Source organism: Haemaphysalis longicornis, unplaced genomic scaffold (genome assembly GCF_048455015.1).
Source record: "Haemaphysalis longicornis isolate Haplotype H1 unplaced genomic scaffold, Haemaphysalis longicornis Haplotype H1 scaffold_6, whole genome shotgun sequence".
Classification (NCBI taxonomy): Eukaryota; Metazoa; Arthropoda; class Arachnida; order Ixodida; family Ixodidae; genus Haemaphysalis; species Haemaphysalis longicornis.
This window is the reverse complement of record NW_027526407.1, coordinates 47,728,153-47,736,640: the sequence shown is the minus strand read 5'-3', so window position 1 is coordinate 47,736,640 and position 8,488 is coordinate 47,728,153. Positions and strand designations below refer to the sequence as shown.

At 50.4% G+C, this 8,488-nt stretch overlaps 1 protein-coding gene across 1 annotated transcript in view; it reads right to left on the bottom strand.

Annotated features, from left to right (window-relative positions):
• Mical (Molecule interacting with CasL) overlaps window positions 1-5,410 on the bottom strand; it is a 72,409-nt gene extending 66,999 nt beyond the window's left edge. Inside the window, exon 1 of the mRNA XM_077674189.1 lies at window positions 5,285-5,410. The gene's annotated coding sequence lies outside the window, so the exon portion shown is untranslated. The remainder of the gene's footprint in view (window positions 1-5,284) is intronic.
• Between the last annotated feature and the right edge of the window lie 3,078 nt (window positions 5,411-8,488).

Genomic DNA, 8,488 nt, shown 5'->3' with positions numbered 1-8,488 from the left:
GCAGTTAGCGTGAACTATTATTCTAGTTCACTCTAGTGCAGTTACCCAACCTCATTTTCTTTTCGAGAATGAGAAGAATAACGAGAACGGACGTAAGCCGAGGCAGAGTCCGCCGAGGCCTTCAAAAAAAAAAAAATGGGCTCGCAGTTTTCCCAATTATCTTTTCTTTTCGTGAATGAGAATAATAAGCGGACACGTAAGGTGAGACCTTCAGATCGTTGCTAGCCCAGAAAGATGAGGCCAGCACGATTTCACGATGCACATCGTCTGCACACCGAAAAATGACTTCACCCCCCGTGAAAACGGAAAGAGCATTTATAGCAAGAAATCATAACTTCCAGCTTCATTTCTGACTAGATTTATAGATTTCAGCTGGAATTGACAGCTTTTAACTAGAAAAATTATTAGTCTAGCTAGAGACGATTATTTCCAACTTGCAGGTTTTTCCCTCCAAGCTGGCCTGACAAATGCTAGCTGCAAGTAATTGGCGGTGAGATGTTTGAGTGGCGCCCCCTGGCTCTGACGTCGGCTTAGGGACTCGCTCCGCTGTCGTCTGCTACACTCCGCTTGTGAGGGGCAGCAGCGCCTGTGCTAGAAATCGCCCGCTTTGTTGCTTTAGTGCATCAAAAAGTGTATTTCTAGTAACTCAGGTATTTTTACCAGCTTCTGACACATGAATAATTTCAAGCTGTATCTCCCACAAGTTTGCTACACACGAGGAGAGAGAGAACAACTTTCTTCAGAGCATCGGTCAGAAGATCGTGCGTAACTTGTCCTTTCTAGCTTATACGCGAGGTTCAGCGCTCAGAGCTCCCGAATAAATATTCAAAACGCGTAGGCTTGCATACAGTATTTTTGGGATGCTCTTATGAAGACTGAACAGTCCAATACAACGTGCCAAGGAAAGTGCCCCTACACGCGCATTGCATAGCAGGAAACAAAGCGGTTGTCTTCTATTCCTTCGTTGTTGACTAGTATCGAGTTGATGTTCTTTTTTTTTTTCTGTGCCCAAAGCATTAAATATTCCGCACCATCACTGACGTCTTATTAGTAGTAGGTTTTGGGATATTTGGGAGGACCACAAAGATCGTGTGGATATTTTCTTGAGGGTGATATAACATACATTCACTTCTTCACAAATTCGCTTTCGTTATGGTTGCGTGCAAGAAGATGTATATTCGCAGCGTCCGTTGTTTATTCACATGCAAATAGAATGAGAAGGTTCGTGCTATGCTACCGCGATCGCGCTACAGACAACGTACGTTGTCCAGAGTACTCGAAGGCGGCGTTTGTGCTGCGAATTTCTACCGTAACCATCGTTATCATAACGAGTTTACTCTCAACCCAAACAATTATGACATGATTACGGTGTTGAAGGTGTGATATTTTAGCTAACGAACGCAATAAATAGTATACGTGCATATATTACATGAATCGAAAGCGATGAATATTTCCAAACAGCTCTTTATTGGTAGCCACCCCTTCCAGGCGTAAAGAACACATCATGGTTTACTCGGGATGGCGTTCATTGAATCGAAGAAATTACTCTCTTGTCCTGTACTGAGGACCCGGCCCACTAATCAATTCGATTTTACTGTCAAACAAAGTTTCTCCTCCTCCTTCTCCTCCTCCTCTTGAGCGCAGTTTTCTTATGACGCATATCTGAATATTGTGGCGATGTGGCTGTGGGGAATGTACTGAAATATCCCTCTAGGTCTGAACAAACAGTGTTACTGTATCTTAACCGTAGACGCGACTCGTTTTGCTCAATAAACCGGATCCATACTGGTTAGAAGCCTGGTATAAAACCATCATGCGCATATACACACAGTGGGTTATTTGGAACTCAACCTACAGTTTTTGCGGCCCATAGTGCATGTCGGCATAATTTCAAGCTATTACAACGTAAAGTGATGTGATATAATGCTTTCGATCGTTCGGCGAGGTGGCAAAAACTGTTTTCCCTTACATATGATTACCGGATATCGTAATGCTTCTGCCAAATCCGACAGCCCCGAAGGCTTGGTATTTGTTTTGGTCTTGCATTTTCGCTGTTGCCGGCTCCCTTTGCTTTAAAGATTGCTGAAAACTGAAGCTTACGCTCACTCCGACTCTTCACGCTCCGCACCGGGCCGGCTTCGCAAAAACTGGGGCGGCACCGGTAATGTTTCTTCCGGAGCGGTATCAAAAACTATACTTTAAATAATGCCTTCAGCTGGTGTATGCGATTTGAAAGGTTTTGTTATGATAAAAAGTTATGCATACGCAAAATCTAGTGCGGACAAGCATCAGACGGCAACCGAGCGCAAATAAACAGCCGGGAGAGCGAGCCCGAGTGAAGCAGACGACAAATGCGAGAGTCCCTAAGCTGACGTCACGGAGGCGCGCGTCGCAGCGCCGCCCGTGGTCGCGCTCACCGCCAATAGCTGCCAGCCGGGCAAAAAAATCTCAATCCAGCTAGAAATGAGCTAGAAACTGAATTTCTATCTAGAAATTCTGCCTATTTATAGCTAGAAGAAATTTCCAGTTCAATAATTCAGCTGGAAAAAGTATTATTTTCACCTGGGACGCTACTCCTGTTCGATCGGCAGTTCGCTTTGTTAGCAGCTAAATGAGTCAAGCTTTTCGTTTTTGTGGCGGGAAAAACCCTCGGTAAAAGCGGCTGTAAGTCCCCCCCCCCCCCCCCCCTCCCTCCTCTGGAAACCAATATGGATTGGTTCCTGTAGTTGATACTGAAAACGAAAGCAAGCCCTGTGGCTCTAGATTGTCAACGACACGGTAGCGGACGTTTTGCGCACGGAAATTACTAGACGTTGACCTTCCAACAGCGAGCGTGTTCGATAAGAGTAAAAACAATAGATAAGAGCGCTCACAAAAGAAAACGAGCAGGTGAACGTCCTGGGGCTTTCTGTAAATCAGCGCTTTTGCAAACGCCTCTGTTCGTACGAGGTAGCTGTTCGCCTCTTTTTTTTTAACCAAAGCGCAGACCTGTCTGTCAACGACGAACACGGATGACAAGAAGAATTGCGCGCAAAATCTGCGCAGCCAAAAAAAGGGGCCAACTGGTGTTATCATTTATTTTACTACCAAAAAAGACGGATTTAACGTGCGCGGGGTCAAACGGCTAATGGCAAGGAACTGAATACGGGACGACCAGGAAATTTGAATCGCTTCCGCGTGGACTAATCACGTAACGCTACGCGCTCCGTTCAGTAGCCTTCGCAGCACCCGAAGATATCAAGAAGGTCGCGAGTTCGACTCAACCACTCGGCGGCAGTGTTAGCACATCTCGTTAGCAACATAAAACCTGGCTCAGATGAATTGCGCATAGGGCAAAAAAATGCTCACTGTTATAACGGTAAAAGCGGTTTCTTTCTTTTTCGCAACTTCCCGCGTCGCACGGAAGATCCCGCACACTTTGTCAACGCAACTCGGACACGGTTCTACGCACGAATTTGCCCTTTTGCGTCGCAACGTACTGTCACGAAAACGAAGAATGGCCTTTCCCAACTCGAATCGAATCACGAGGGCTGCGCGACAAGCACGAGACAGCACGTGTGACGCAACGCACCGCCTGAGGTAGTACTAAGCCGTCCCGACAGCGCTCATGCGTCGCATTCGCCGTCTCCCGGTCAAGAACATCTGATTGTGTTTGGAGTGGCTCGCACTCAGCCGTAGTATTTTACTAGCATTACCACGAGCACGCCAAAGCGTTTCTTTCGCTTCCAAGGTCCATCCGACACTTCCAAGACCGATAGGTTTGAAACCCAAGCAGGGCCCGGAATTTTTTGGGGTGGTTAGTTGCTCACGAGTCAATTCTAACAAGCCCAAAGAAGAAACAGACTTTTTTTGCTGTTATTGTGGCATCTCGGCTTCAGATTTCAGTTCAGTGAAATAACGACAGCGCCTGCAGATGCGCGAAAGCTTGTGTACGCCCAGAAAGTGGAACTGTCGGTGTCCTATCTAATAGCCTGTCCAGTATCGTGGGCGGACCAAAATTGCTTTCGCAACAAAAACTCTACCGACGAAAAAAAGAAAACCAGTGCGGAGCTCGTCTAGAGCAGTTTGAAAACGACAAATAAAACAGATCTTATGAATCGACGTGAACTTCGAGAAACACAAAAGCGCTCAGGCTGAATGCATATCGGCTAAACCGCGGGTCGCCTTCCCTGCTGCTTCGGGGCCATTGACTGCGAGCTTCACGCCTGTTTGAACGGGCGGATGTTCTAGCGTTCGCACTCGTTCACGGCGACGACTAGCAGACGACAATTTGTCGACTCTGAGAACTCGGGGGGCGAAGCCGTCGCGGCCGACAGGAAGACAATCACCGGATCAATGATCGGCCAGGCTCGGGACAAAACAACAAAACCGACACGGCGTTCTTAAAGCGCCAGCTTCCTCTCCGGGAAAAAATGAGCGAGCGACAACTACAGCAAAAACGCAAAACCGAGAGAGAAGAAGTCCCGGTACTAATGGTACCCAACCAAGCGTCGCGCGTGGGGTCGACGGAAAAGAGCTCGCCGGAGAGGTCCGCCAAACGATGCCGACATGCTCGTTCACGATCGTGCCCGTGTGAACGATTCCAGGCGCCGTTAGGAGTATGACACGCGCAAGCACGGGCGGAAACCCAGCTGCAGTTTGTCTTGTGTCGATCACAGTTCGGCTGGTTTCAATTTCCTCCCCAGAAACCCTCCACCGTACGCACCCACCACTCCACACACACACACCCCAAGTCGCCCCCGACCGAGCCACCTCGCTCGAAGCCTGCCACGAAGGGTCTCCGCGTATACACAAACGCTCCGGTTACCGCATCCGCACGGCACGTGCGGGGTGTGAAGCTCTAATTTTCACAGAAAAAAAAACGGAAATGGCACTGAAGGGGCTGAACGCGAAGCGTTCGACTAGCTCGAGGGGTCATCAAACCATGCGTCAGCCGTTCGCGACTGCTCGTCGCTCCGAGACCCGACGACTACTCCTTGAAGGGCGTGGACTTTCGAGTTACGTAACGGCTATTTCCTCGTCGTAACACAGCCGTTGCCACCTCCGGCTAATCGCCGGGCACATTAGGCTTAAAGCAAAAATAGGCACGGACGCGACGGAGCCGTGAACGAGAGCTCCGGGCGCTGCGCTACCAAACACAGGCCGTGAGAACGGGCATCCCACACAGAGAGAGGCCGACCGACCCCGACCCGCGTTTGAAACGCAGCGTTCTGCGACGGTTAGCGGCGTCGCTGAGTTGTGCGCGGTTTGAAAAGGGGCGCAGAAGGAAGAAAAGGTGATTTACCTGGCGGTGTCCATCGCTGAAAGTATTTCCGAGGTGCAGATACGCACGAAAAAAGAGCGGCACACTGTCGTGTAAACACCTGACACCCGAGCAACTTTGTGCCCCACACGACGTGAAGCGCGTGATTGACCGACAGATGGCGAGAGCTGCTTTCCGTCTTCTTAGTTCGAAAAACAGTTTCGGTTTCGTTATTCTGGATATGATGGTGTTTGGTAGTAAATTTTGTCGATTTGGCTCGCTCTTATGCTATGTATTGCCACTTTGTTTAAAAATGTATTTATTAAGATGCGTAATGTTTAAATGTTAGCTATGTGTGTCAACTTATGGCAAACACGCATGTATCACGCTTAGCACATTTAACTCCTATTCTACTGTGCCACGTTTTGCGTTACATCGCGTTATATTTTATGTGGCATTTTATTTGTAAGCTAATAAAGAGATTTTGTTGATGAAAATGTAAAAACTAAGAAGAGGACACTAGTGAGTGGTTGCAGAGCTTGCGTCATCTAGCGTCAACTAAACGAAGTGTGTTTTGCATTTTGACGCTTTGGCTCTAGATGCCGCCACCATACTGCAAGCTGACCAGCTTGCGTCACAGAAGGTTGGCTTTGCCGCGGAGCGTATTCTGCTGAAAAAAAAGGAAGACTCGCCATAAGAGCATCGTTAGTTTCCTGCGTGGTTTTGTCTGACCGTTCTTCGTTCGCCTCTGTCACACCGAACAGCCAGAAATGTTAGTGGTAGTAAGCCCCACCTGTGCCTAACTGTGGCGCCTACAAACTTGCTTTCTTGTTTGTTTTCGGTGTCAGGGCCGTAACCAGAATTTTATCAGGAGGGGGTGATGGGTTAATGGAAGGCAAATGTTTTGCCAAAAAGAGCACTGGCACTCGCTTACGCGATAGGGAAGAAAATTCTAGGGGGGGGGGGGTGCGAATTCGAATTCGCAGCCTCTCAGAGCTCCGAAGATTTGATATTGGGGAGGAGATCACGTGGACAGGCCCACGTGTGATGTTGTACCGTGGCCTTTTCTCCACGTGATGGGTAAAAGGGAGCGTGAGGGGTATACATGAGGGATATGGAGGAGGGAAGGATGAGGGGTTAAAGGTAAAGGCGTTAGGAAGAGGATAGGTGTAGGAGATAGATGTTCAGGGGAGACTGGGGTAGAAAAGGCAGGCATGCATATACGAGTGTGAGAAGTTTAGGAACGCGGAAGATCTAGGGAAGAGGAGTCGCTGCACTGCGGGTGAGGGGTATCCTAGGAGCACTGAAAAATAGGAGACGAGGTGTCATCAGACGAAGATGTGAGGTGGGGATCATGAGTGGTTGGAGGGGGAGGAGAGAGGAAGCGTTACGAGTAGGCAGCGATGGCAAAAGCGCGATGTGTTTCGACGTCATTTGTAGAGTATGCAGATAACAGGCCAATTTTTTGGCAGAACTCGAACTGCTGTTCTGGTGCCGGTGCGGCTGCATAATTGGAACCTTTTTCGCAACCCTTGTAACCATATGCTCTTCATCTCATCAAGTATAGGACAGCTTGTCGCTGGCTCCTCGTCGTCTCAACTATGGACGGTACTGGCACGCAAGAAGCGCGCCAGTCACGGTAGGGGCTCGCCTTGTCGTAACTCGCTCGCTGTCAGCAGTCCGTATGCTCCGTGTTGTACGTGCATGGTTACCGTGTTTACCGGGACCGGTCTGGGCACTTGGGCATTCGTCGCGGTAGGGGATCAGTTCCGCGGTCCAGCCCTCGCCATGCCCGTGCATTCGTCACGATGGGGTGCGCCTCCTCGCCCTTTCGCGCGCGCAGGCGTAGTCAGGTCCCAGTAAACACGCTGCCTACGTAAACGACGGAACAGGCGGACTGCTAAAACTCTCTGCCAAAAGCCACAGACCGCTGCTGTGTTGCTGTTCCTATAGGCTGCCAAATTTTCCCGCCCTTCCGCGGAACGCGCTTCCTCAAAGGTCAAAGGCAGAAGAAAAACCCCGCAGCGGGCCGCACCGGCCGGCAGGCTGCACCTAATGCGCACGGCCTTGTCGCAACGGTGGATGCAGACGCCAGTGGGACACGAGCATTGGTTATCTTCGTGATGTTCTTTTCCCCGGGGCTTCTCCTCCAAGCCGCAGTAGCGCTGAGGATCTCACCCCGGGTATCTTCAACCGACAAACTCAGCCTCCGATACAAAAACTGTACATTTATTTACAGCCCAGCGGGCGACAAAAAACAGTACTCGCGCGGAGCCCGAAGACGACGGGCCGAGCTCTCCTGCACCCGGACCGCGTCTCTCTTGTCTCATCTTCCCTTCCTCCTGCCGCTGAGAACCGGGGAAGAAGGAAAAACTAACTAACTAACTAACTGACTGACTGACTGACTGACTGACTGACTGACTGACTGACTGCAACGGCTTACTTGCACGAATGCTTTGCTCTGTGGACAGCCAATGCACTCGCCATTTGTACAAGTGCGGCACGCACACACACAGCTGGCTGGCGCCGCATCTTTTCAAAGTGCTACGAGTTGTGCCGCGCCTCCGCCAGATGGCGCCACGGGTCCCGCGACCGAGAGAAGACGCAGTGAAACATCCCCCTCGCGAGGGGGACGATCAAATGCAGAGCATTTCCGGGGGCGCACGACGTTAAGTAGTTAGCGTTACGTTAATGTTGTTGCACTTGTGGCAACTGCTGACGAGAGAGCGCTCGTCAGCAGTAATTTGAATGAGTCAACGATATAAGGCGCGTTCGTAGCGTCCCATTCTGTGTCGGCTTTGTGGCGCAGTGGGTAGAGCCCCATGTACATTGCGTTCCGCCCGCAGGGTCGAGGGATCGAAACCGGGCGCCGGATAGTATTTTCTTTTATATAGTGTAGGGGGAGGGGTGCGGACAACGACGGTGCGGACTACGACGGGACAACGCGGGTGACATCGTGAGTTACTGAAATGCCCTGCATTTAAAAGCCAGTCGTCTTCGTCGGTGGTCATCCCATGTGGTGGCGGTTAGGACATTCGGTGCGAGCAGGCGCGGCCTTTGTCGGAATGCGCGGTGTTCGAAAGCGCCGCGCAACACGTGCTTTCCATTCCGCGCTTCTCGCCCCCGGGCCCGCGCCAGTTCGTGCGTCGAAGCGCCCGACACGCGCCATAGGAATATATGTGAAAAACCAATGCCGGATTGCGGCTGGGACAAACTGCGGTGAGTTCAGGACTGTCTGATCGAAGG